Below are 11978 nucleotides of genomic sequence, written 5' to 3' on the forward strand. Positions count from 1 at the left end.
TTTTGAAAATAATATATAAAATCCTGGTGAGTACTATCTTTGCACGGTTTTCTGCAGCTACATATGCAGTTTGTAAATGAGAGCCACACTTCTGAAGGTAGAAATGTCAACCGCATCACAGTAATAAGTCCGGACAGAGTGAGAGAGTGAGAATATTAAGAGAGAGTGTTCACGGGGTGACGAGAGGCTGTGAGCTCGTCTGCCTAATGACGAGGCTGTCTTGATTAAACCCCCTCACCCCTGTGACTGTCTAATGCCCACCCTGCTTCTAATCAGACATCACTGCAATCACGCTTCACTACAGGGTGGTAAAAAAAACATGACTGTACAAAGTGTTTTTTACTTTTTTATAATTATATCAATCACAAGAAACTAAAGAGCACAAAACTATTTAATGATGCAGCTAAATTAATTGTCTAATATCTTCATAATACATCTGTAAACTGACTCATGTATAAAGCCATGAATATGAGTTCCTCTACTTCATCGTCCCATATCCTGTTTAACAGCGTCCTCTGCTGTCCAAGCGAGAACAGTGCACCGTGACCAGGCTACTGTGAAAAGCAGCTTCTTTAGGTTTCCATGTCAGAATCAGAACCGTTTATTTGTCGCACATGGTGTATAACAATAAACAATCAACACAGTGCAAAAAATAGCAACATATTATAATCTGCAATAAAATACATAATATAGTACACAAACAAACATAACAGTACATTAAACAAGTATAACGCTGGTATAATGAAATGTAAGAAATTACAGAACGCAGACACGTGAAATAAATCTGAATTCTTATTTTATGTTCAGTAAATAGACCTTCATATATCAAATTATAAACGATGAGGAGAGCATTATATACTTTATTAATATTTACAATATGATCAGTCTCCTGAGAGACCGTCAAAAATTGCCTTCGCCGACTATATTTCAAGTCGTCTAGGCGGGGTATTGGGTAAAGTTTTCAACCAGCAATAATCGCGCCTCGGATAAACCTCATGGGCTACGATACTGCCACTGCGCAAGGCTGATGAAAAGCCGGCAACTAGGGCGCCCTGACTCCAAGCACCACACTTCTCTGTTACGGTGTAAATGGGCGTGGCTTACAAAATATACCAGTTTATTTTATTCCCTTTAAAAAGGTCATAATAACGTTGAAATGTAAACCATGTTATCCCCAGAAAACAAGCCATGGAAACTTTACGAATGCATCTCCACAGGATGGGAACAGTACGTGTGAAAAAGACAGAATATATAAAAGAAAACAGACGTGTATCTGTATGCCCCGTTATTTAAAATGTAACATTTAATTGTTGAATCGTGAAGTAACTCGTAATTCCTAAGAACAAAGGCACGCGCAAGCGATCCGACGTTAAAAACACCCAAAATGCTAAATAAATACAATGTAACAATTTAAAGAAGTTATAAGCGGAAGTGACGTAGCATTTGGTCCGCCGCTGTTTCGTGTCCCCCTCGATTCAGCCACAATGGAAGAGACACATTTTTATTTCAGACCGTGCAACTTCTACCCCGTAACAATTATATGTATTTAAAAAGGAACTTAATCCATAACTGACACACTTACTAAACAATACATTAATCATGATCTATTTATTAAGAGAGGCAGTACGAATAACACACATTATTGTTTACACCATTATCAGTCTCCTGAGAGACCGTCAAAAATTGCCTTCGCCGACTATATTTCAAGTCGTCTAGGCGGGGTATTGGGTAAAGTTTTCAACCAGCAATAATCGCGCCTCGGATAAACCTCATGGGCTACGATACTGCCACTGCGCAAGGCTAATGACACAATAATTACAGAGCGCGAGTATCTCTGATCACCACCTCCCTCTGTTAGGGTTCGCGTGCTGCTTCACTGACGACACAGGAAACCACTTAGACCGGATGTTACTTTCACTATAAGTTACTTTGGATGAGAGAAACCAGTCGCCTGTAAAGGGTTAAAGTGTTATTGTCATTCTTTAGTTTATGTGGGTTAATATACAGTATATGTTCATTATGTAATGATGTGTGACGTGTATTGTAACTGTAGTAGGTGGAACTCATTGTTTGTTTTTTATAAATACGCACACACACATACCATACATACATACACACATATATATAACTTCTAAATTAAGATAAAACTGTATCTATCCCGAGGCATATTGTTGTGCAGCATTTGCAAAAGTTGCATACATAGAGAGAAATATTACAAATCAAACAAATATCTGTAAAATACACTCATACATACAATTACATATATAACGTGTATACATGGGGAATTGTAGAACAAGACACGTACACAATGACTAAAAGTCTGATTTAAATCATAAAGTTATGAGGTGGCTTTTTCAGGTTTCAGAGACACCAGTTCAGAATCAATTAAATAACTTTTAAATTCAATATTTCCACCTATGTGTAGTCTCAATTGTCAACCAACTCATTCATATTTCACAACATTATCAGTCTCCTGAAAGACCGCCAAAAATTGCCTTTGCCGACTATATTTCAAGTCGTCTAGGCGGGGTATTGGGTAAAGTTTTCAACCAGCAATAATCGCGCCTCGGATAAACCTCATGGGCTACGATACTGCCACTGCGCAAGGCTAATGTCAAAAATATTACAGAGCGCGAGTGTCTCTGATCACCACCTCCCTCTGTTAGGGTTCACGTACTGCTTCAATGACGACACAGGAAACCACTTAGACCGGATGTTACTTTAACTATAAGTTAATGTTTGGTTGAGAGAAACCAGTGTAATTGTCATGCTTTAGTTAATGTGGGTTAATATACAGTATATGTTAATTATGTTATGTTTAACGTGCATTGTGACTGTAGTAGGTGGAACTAATTGCTTGTGTTTATATCCACACACACACACACACACACACACACACACACACACACACACACACACACACACACACACACACACACACACACACACACACATCTTCTGAATTAAGATAAAACTGCATCTATCCCGAGGCAAATTGTTGTGCAGCATTTACAAAAGTGGCAAATATACAGCATGTAAATACTACACAATATAAACAATAAAGATGATCTGTAAAGTACACTCATACATACAATTATGTATATAACGTGTATAAGTGAGGATTAGTAGGACTAGACGTGTATACAAAGATTAAAAGGCTGATTGACGTCATAAAGTTATGATATGGCTTCTTCAGTTTTCAGGATTTATAAAGACCATTTCAGGGAATCTTTAACTGTCGATATTAGCAACTGCTAACTAAATCAAATACACTTGGAGGTTTACACTTTAACAAGCTACTTGATCATATTTAACAAAGAAATCAGTCTCCTTAGAGACCGTCAAAAATTGCCGTCGCCGACTATATTTCAAGTCGTCTAGGCGGGGTATTGGGTAAAGTTTTCAACTAGCAATAATCGCGCCTCGGATAAACCTCATAGGCTACGATACTGCCACTGCGCAAAGCTAACGCTAATGCGTTACGGTAAGGGGAGTCATTCCGCTACATATGTTGTTCAGTTACGGTAATATACTTTGGATTCAAGACACGCAATCCGTGTTCTGCGCACAATGAATGGTGTATACTCGACCAACCCAACCTGCTGCTTATTCTGTAGTTTGCTCGTTTTAAGTTTAAATATTTTTTTGGAACTCTCGCCATGAACGCAATGCATCATGGGATGTAATCTTCTATACACTTATTGTAATTTCGGCCCAAATCACCGTACCGTTTTCGTCCATTTAAAAGCATACAGACTTTAATGATGCACGTAAATCATACATATGAGTTATTACCACACGAACGTGTGTATATAACGTATTAGAGGTAATACGACTGTGAGCGGCGGTTCTACGGTGGCCGGCCTGACCTAATTTCTAATCGCGAATTCATGTTTGGGAATGACACACGCGCCTACAGGTAAATAACAAAGTGTGTCGGTGTTGAGACAGAAGACAAGGATTGTTCTGTAGGTATCTAAATATGGTGTGGATTCAAACAAGCATTTCAAACGACCTCCTGTTCAGTATAGCTTAACGTCCTCGATGATGCAATGCTAGCGAAACATCACAAGATGTCGCCAAAGACAAGGATAAGCCTCCTCTACCTTCCTCTTCAGGGCCCGTTGATTTAAAAAGTAACCTATACGTAATATAAACATACTTCAAGACAACATATCTAACGCTACCAGTTACCAAAGCTAACGTTGTCACGTGTACCTACCATGAATATATTTGGCTATAGAACAATAAGCATTCACACCAATAATATTACTTCCACGGTATTTACCACTTTCAGCAGAACGCTTGCATAACTTAAACATTTTTGGATACTTGCCGTTGTTTAACACGGTTAACTACGGCCTGGATAAGTTTAAAATTAAGTGACAATGATGTTGCAAAAATTATGCTTCATTTGCATTAAGTCTGGTACTAAAGCTACCCTGGCCTGCTAGCTAAAACCTTAACAACCACGAGATAGACCTTTTCTCACCTGCTCGCTGCTGTGGCTTCCTTGAAAAGTCTGTTGAGTAATTTTTAGCAGGAAAAAAAATGTGCAAAGTTTCCAAAAAAAAGACAAAAAGTAATTAATCTACACAAGGCGTTCTTTGAGATGAGTAACGTCCACCTCGTCTGTGGGCTACCTGTCGCAGAGAAGTGTCACGGTGGTGCTGAGTTCCGGAATGAAAAATGTCCGGACCGGAAATTGATTAAACGAGTCGTCTCCTCGTTTTTTTGTGTTATTAGTCGAAGACTACGTAATGGATTACCTTTCATAACATTGCTTGCACAAATTCCATGTTTGCAGAAGCTCATTAATTTTAAGCACTAGGCCACAGACAAGTTTAGACTATCAACTATGGGAGCATACGACTTTGAATATTTAATAGCCCCGAGAATGCTTTAAAGAGGTAAACTGCACAGTAGTTAGCAGTTAAGACTCATTTTATTTGTCAGTTATTTACCTGTGCAATGTAGTAATATTTCTTCTCCATATTGTCATTTCAATATGTAACACAGTGCCATATGTTTCAGAGATGCAAGACAAAATATATAAAACAAAATAAACACCTGTAATCCTGCATAGATTGCCATTCTACGGATTAACAGTCAAGTTTTAATGGAAGTCCTAAGATTATTGATTGAAGAGGGAATATAATAATTCAGTAATAGTAACAGGGGCTAGACCATTCATTTATTTCATAGTAATAAAGACAAATTTATCAGCACTAAAATCCTCTCGGAGCCAACCACTAGCAGGAAGGATACTTAGCATGTCTGATACTGTGTATTTCGATCAGACCATAAACCCTCAGAAATGGTACGCACTTTGCATATTGTGTTTTTTTGCTATGACACAAACTGTAATGTTCGCCGTGTGGATATTAGAAGCCCTTTCACTTGTTGTGAAGCTTCCGCGGGATAACGCAGGTGCTTTTGGGTGCTCAGAAGATAAGCATTGACGTGCCAGGTGTTAAAGCTGCCTGGGCCGACAAATTAGACAGGGATTTGCTCCTGCCAGAATGTCAGGCCAATGAGGTTCACAGAGGTAGGCTCGGATCACTGTCAGGGACAGGTAAGTACGCAGATAAGGGGATTACACCATGTTTGCGCCGAGTAATCTCAAATGAATCCTGCCAGCCTCTGTTTCATCCTCACCTGGAAAAGCCCAAATTTCTTCTTTCCCGACCAGTGAAACACATTACATGAACAAAGTTAAAATCACAAGATGATCCCTTTAACCTGGCTTAAAAAGCTTTTGAGGGCACATTAGGTTATGGTCATTTAACAACTGTGACAGTGATAATCTCCTTTAATTCTCTGAGGCACCTGATTACTTTTTTTGTATTAGTATTTTCTCTCCTTTATCACCAGCTCGGCCCAGTGAAGCGATGCGTGGGGTGTTGTAATCACCTGGTTCGTGCCATAAATTAGATCTGGTTTGGTGGTCCCTCACTGCAGGGCTTAGACTTGACCTGTTGAACAAATAGGACTCTGTGAGAGCGATGGAAGTCCCTTTAGGCCGTGGCTCTCCCCGCTGGTTGGCTGAGAGATGAAAATAGAGTGTAACAGATGGCTTAGCTGTTTCTGCCATTCAGCACAGGCTGCTGGGCAGCCCACAAAATATCATGCCATCCAAAAGGGACTCAGTGGACTGCCATAGTCTTCAACATGCTGAAAGCTATATTCACCTTGAACCATCAATCACAGGCCTCAAATACGAGAGCGAGAGAAAAAAATCAATGTCATGCACAGGTCACAATCTAACCTATCGTACACAATGTGGAGCAGCTCATAGTAGGCTAAGTAACACTGTTTTGGTTTTGGGGGAAATGTGAGCTTGTCAGCTAAGTCTGTGGACTGTGTTTGTGCCAATAGGCTGATCCAGCTTAGACCACACAGTGCAGCTTTCTCCCTATAATCACACATTTACAGACCTTGTCAAGGACTCACAACCACTCCGACTTACTGATATTACTCAGTAGGGAATGGAGGCGGTGCACACTTTGTGTGTCAATGTGCGTGCATGCAGAGAGGTGTGTATTTGTTTACCTACACATGTAGCCATTGTGTAATCTGCACTACATCTTATTTAGGCTTGGTTAAGGGCGTTTATTGATGCTGAGAGCCCCTCTGTTGCTTCTCAGAGCCGGGGCCACCTGGACATTACAGGATGAGCTGGTCAAACCGTGATTAGATTGTGCAATGAGCAGGGGGAGGAAAACAATGACATTTTTCTTGGGTAAAGTGACAGCTGAGCCAGTGCAAGGGGGACATCTGCAGAGAAGACAAATGTCACTCACGATGCCTTTTAGTTTCTCCCCAAACTTCAAGGTGTTACATGAGTATTTTAGCTCTCCCATCCCAATGCCACACAGCAATATAAATTGTAGGTATGTGCAAAATACTCTCTAATATACCGGCATCTTTAAACATCAATCTTCTGATTCAAATATTCCGTCTTCCTTTCTCGCTGACACACACATGCTTGCAGACTGTTCACACCAACCCACGCACTGCTGCCCCCCTACTAGTCCCAGCTTGTGGTTATTCCCAGACTGAGTCAGAATGGCACCATAAGCCTGGTCTGTCCGCTTCATGCCAAACCCGATGTCTCCTTGTCGCGCATGCCTTGGCGGGGACTCAGAGCCCCGCATACAGTAGCCATCGCTCGGGCCGCTCGCACATCCCTCCCTCCCTCTGTAATTACGTGTAAGTCATATTGACAGCTGGAGGTGCACTTAGCTAGGTCAGGAAGCCATTCAAATCAAAGTGCTCCTTACGCTGTAAATAACTTCCCTCTGTCTCCCCGTTGAGTCTTTCTTCACACCTGTATCATTCACCACCGTGACAGTTTCCTGTGTCTGTGAGCGGCTCCATCTGTTACCTCTTCATCTTTAGGTTTGTCACTACAGTATATCTGGCAACCTTCACCTGGTGGTACAATAAATAACAAGACTGATAGATGCTGACACACAGGTGCATGGCAAGAACACAGCCAAGGGAACAGTTGCTAGAATGTGTATGATTTACAACAGCTATTTAGATGCATAGAGCTATGTATTATTAATAAATCCCAGTATTGACTTGGCCACCTGTGCTAGAAGTGAATTCTGTGTTGGGACTGTAATGCATTTTCTTATAAAAGCCAAGACCAACTGGTGTATGTTATTCACCAAATGTGATATGATTAACACAACTTCATCTGTGAAAGTCTTATGTTGATTATTGAGGAATTAATGCATTGGGACTGCATTCACTAGCTGTATCTGTGGAGAAAAAAAATATACACAAATAGCTCCAAAACTATTTTTGAAAGATTGAGAATGATTCAGATATGCCTCAGTGTCCTAATGGACTTGCTAATGAGGCATGCACTTGATAACTACTTACTTATATTACCACAATTCCTTATTATATGCCATGTAAGGAGCTATGGTGGACGCAGCATTAGTACAATATAATGCAATGCATAGATTATTTTTTAAATAAATAGTATCTGCAAATCAGAGAGGTGCTGACTTACCCATTTGATAGTACTAGTCTTGTTGTATTGAATTGTCTTTACGGTATTTGTGTTATTTTGTGCTTTTGTTGTACACACACATGGCACACACAGTAAACAGGGATACAAAATGTGTAACTAGCAATTCACCCTGTTAGCAACGCTATACTGTAAGTATCCCTGTTTAGCATTTATAATTAGTATATAGATACTGAATAAATGTATATATTTATAACAGGCTATAATGTAGTTGTAGGCAAATATAAATGTCTTTGTATTTGATATGTCTTTACAGGAGTAGTAATAGTTGTGTATGTGTATATATACTATATGTATATACATACTGACTAGGTGTGTTCCTGTTTGTTTGTTACTGTGGTTGTTAGTTGATGAAACAACACCAGCTGCCACCAGCAGAGGGCAGTCTGCCCACGTGGCAAACAGAATGTGACCCATGAACCTTGGGTCTGATGTGTCCACTACATCATTATGGACAACTGAAGCGCTGCGTCATAAATTAGGTTGTATAACGCTGTTGATAGTCAAAACGTGTTACTGTCCGGACCTGCTGAGGGACACTGTATGACAAATGGTGCTGTTTGACAACGGCGTGATAACAGATCATCACTATTCAAGCAACATAAAGGCAAGCTGCAGGAAGGTAGAGGCACATTGATCAAAATGTCACCACAGTCAGGCTATCTGAAAGAACAAAGGGAACTTCTTTTCCACTTTAGTGAATTCAGAGAGCTTTGACTCGGCTACCAACATCCCCCTGGGTAGCCTGTTTTAAGACTCAGCACTACTCTTTTAGACAAACAGGTTTGGACATATTGAACTCAGACCCAAAACAACTCAGCTTTAACCCGCCACTTTCCACTCTCCCAGCTCTGTTTGTGATCGGGAGGTGTTTGTCTCTCTCACTTCATCTCTGGGTGTCTGTTTGTCCGACACTTGTCTGGCTTGGCCTACTTTCTCCTTGATCTCATCAGTCAATGTGAGGACCTGTGAAGGCCATCTCCCCATCTCGCTGTGTGAATCTCTGCCAGGTCCGTGCTTGTGTCAGCAGTTAGGGACTGACTCACGCCCACGAGCAGAGTCTCCGGTCTTCGTTCCAGGGCCCGCTGGGCAAAGGCAGCACATCTCCCCAAACAGACAGCCTCATTTGCATGCCCATAAATCACTCACAAAAACTGACACCAAGCCACACAACAAGGCGTGACACGGAGCAACAAAACTCAGGGCGCCAATTTGCAGCGTTTAATGATATTAGGCTCTGGAGCTATTCACGTAACCTCTTGGGTGATGATGGAGCCAATCACGCTTGAGCAGAACTCACATTCATATGGCCCATAGCAGAGAAATCAGAGCAACTTTTAAGCCCGTCTCTGCACGAATGAGTTAAAAAAAAAAAAAGATCTGTGAATTTGTTACTAAAAAAGACCAAAACATATGGCTGATTCAAAGCTTGTTACACATGCGGCAATGAAATATTGTTGCACTTTCTAAAAACTTAGCCTGACTAAAGAGCTTCAAAATTATACTTCTTGTGATTAACGATTCAGCAGCCAAGGTACACCGAGCACACCAATAATTTGTGTTATAATGACTACTAATACGGCTCTTCTAAGGACGTAGTCAAATGGGGCTCAGTGAAATATAAATGAGGAGTGGTTGCTCTTGAAAATATTTTAAAACCAAGCAAATGTCCCCGAATTCTCCTAACACAGTAATCTGTGTTCATTTGAATGTAATAGGAGCAGTTTATTTATGTTTGATTTAGCTGTTCATTTGACTGGGGAAGTGCTGTAATCATCAATGCATTCATCCTCTTAAAATATAACTTGTTGCACGTAGAGTTTACAGTGAAAGCTGATTTCCAGTCATTCTCCCTCGGTGGGCTTTTAGACGAATTATGCAATCTAAAATGAAACCTTATTTTAAAAGTAGAGGAAAACAACAGAACAACATGATTGACATTATAAAAAATATCATAACAGCGCAAACACTGGAACATAAAAGTAAAGCAGCGATGATCACAGTGATACTAGGATTAGTATCACAGGAAGAAGCACGTGAGGCTGGGAAAACAGCCTTGGGTTCCCCCCAAGGCTGGGTTCTTTCCCCTCTGCTCTTCTCCCTGTACACCAACAGCTGCACCTTCAGTCACCAGTCCGTCAAGCTCCTGAAGTTTGCGGATGACACCACCCTCATTGGACTCATCTCTGGTGGGGATGAGTCCACCTACAGGTGGGAGATTGACAGTGGAGATGGTTGTGGATTTCTGGAAGAATGCAGCCATACCTGCCCCGATCACCCTGTGTGACTCCCCCCCGTCGACACTGTGGAGTCCTTCCGCTTCCTGGGCTCCATCATAACCCAGGACCTCAAGTGGGAGCTTAACACCAGCTCCATCACCAAGAAGGCTCAGCAGAGGATGTACTTCCTGAGGCAGCTGAAGAAATTCAACCTGCCAAAGACAATGATGGTGCACTTCTACACAGCCATCACTGAGTCCTCTGCTCCTCCATCACGGTCTGGTACGCTGCAGCCACTGCCAAGGACAAGGGCAGAGCGCATCATTCGCTCTGATGAGAGGGCGATCGGCTGCAATCTGCCGTCCCTCCTGGACTTGTTCGCCTCAAGGACCCTGAAGCGAGCAAGAAAGATTGTAGCCGACCCCTCTCACCCTGCAGAAACTATTCGAGCCCCTTCCATCTGGCAGGAGGCTGCGGTCCATCAGGACCAAGACCTCACGCCACATGAACAGTTTTTTCCTGACTTCAGTTGGGCTCATCAACAAAGCCCGGAACCCCCACTGACACTGACATCTCCAGGACAGTTTCCTACCGGTCACTCCCCTGCACATCCCCTCTAGGTTTCTTACTTAAATACACTCGACATTTTTACATTACACTTACTGTACATCTCACTTGTTTATAGTCCTGTTTTCTGTTTGTTTGTGCACTTTATTTTATTTCATTTTATATTTTACTGTAACTTTTAATATGTTTCTACTTTTTGCACTGTGTTGATTGTTGTTGATTGTTTAATGTTATGCACCACCTGTCATGTCAGATTGCGTGTATGTGCAACATACCTTGGCAATAAATGGTTCTGATTCTGGTTTTGATTCTGGGATAAAGGGTCACTTTTTGGGTCCAGAATTGTGATGCAGATTTTGTTTTTGTTTGTTTAAAATAGAGCTTCCTGCTGTTGAAGCTTCTGCTTGTTAGTAATGCTCAAAGGACCAAAACATGACATTTGAAAAACTCAACAGCAACGCATCTTTCACTTGACGACTGACAGACCTCCCTGTCAACAGTTTTCACCGAGGACTGTTTCCTTCCAAGAAGCAGTTTGATACAGCTGTCCATAGTGACGTTTGTTGGTTGTTCTGAGTAAACACAGGATTGGTTCTGAATAGATGCATGCTGTAGTTTTTTGTTGTTTTGAGTACCTTCAATGACACAGCTGTCATCGGACACTGATTTCATGTCTTCAGTGTTGTTTGTGTGAAAGTGGTGTACGGACCTGAGGATGAGTTTTTCTAAAAAAAATTGCACAGAAAGACAAATTCTGATATAATTCAGAGTTACTATCTTTAACGTGTCTATTTTCAGGCAAAAAGAGAAAATGATATAACGGTAATGTGGTGTCTGTAATAGTACTTGGTTATGGGGGAGAATTTGGACCCATAACTCCCCCAGTATTTCTAATCTCCTGCACCTTTATGGGTCTATCATTTTGACATGTCACAGTGAGTAAACAAGAGCATTAAAGATGGCTCAAGCATGCTGGCTCCCAGTCATGACTTACTTGGCCACTTGAATACTACAGAGCCACGCTATTAGCAACATTAAATACCTGTGCTCTTCATATGACAAGTCAAAATGTCAGATGTAGGAAAATGACATATTGTTTTATTGATGGCAAAGGGATTAGTAGCACATATTTCCAGAGGATCTGCGTA

At 41.2% G+C, this 11978-nt stretch overlaps 4 non-coding genes across 4 annotated transcripts; all 4 read right to left on the reverse strand.

The window, feature by feature from the left end:
- Window positions 1-885: 885 nt before the first annotated feature.
- LOC137881987 (U4 spliceosomal RNA) lies at window positions 886-1026 on the reverse strand. The gene has a single exon (XR_011103901.1). It is a non-coding gene; the product is annotated as a U4 spliceosomal RNA (small nuclear RNA).
- Window positions 1027-1661: 635 nt separating this feature from the next.
- On the reverse strand, window positions 1662-1802 carry LOC137881998 (U4 spliceosomal RNA). Its single transcript, XR_011103912.1, has one exon. It is a non-coding gene; the product is annotated as a U4 spliceosomal RNA (small nuclear RNA).
- A 667-nt stretch (window positions 1803-2469) lies between these two features.
- LOC137881999 (U4 spliceosomal RNA) lies at window positions 2470-2610 on the reverse strand. Its single transcript, XR_011103913.1, has one exon. It is a non-coding gene; the product is annotated as a U4 spliceosomal RNA (small nuclear RNA).
- Window positions 2611-3326: 716 nt separating this feature from the next.
- LOC137881975 (U4 spliceosomal RNA) lies at window positions 3327-3467 on the reverse strand. Its single transcript, XR_011103890.1, has one exon. It is a non-coding gene; the product is annotated as a U4 spliceosomal RNA (small nuclear RNA).
- Between the last annotated feature and the right edge of the window lie 8511 nt (window positions 3468-11978).

The sequence above is a fragment of the Cebidichthys violaceus genome, unplaced genomic scaffold (assembly GCF_023349555.1).
Source record: "Cebidichthys violaceus isolate CVI_PGR_0920_01 unplaced genomic scaffold, fCebVio1.0.p SCAF_3, whole genome shotgun sequence".
NCBI classification, from domain to species: domain Eukaryota; kingdom Metazoa; phylum Chordata; class Actinopteri; order Perciformes; family Stichaeidae; genus Cebidichthys; species Cebidichthys violaceus.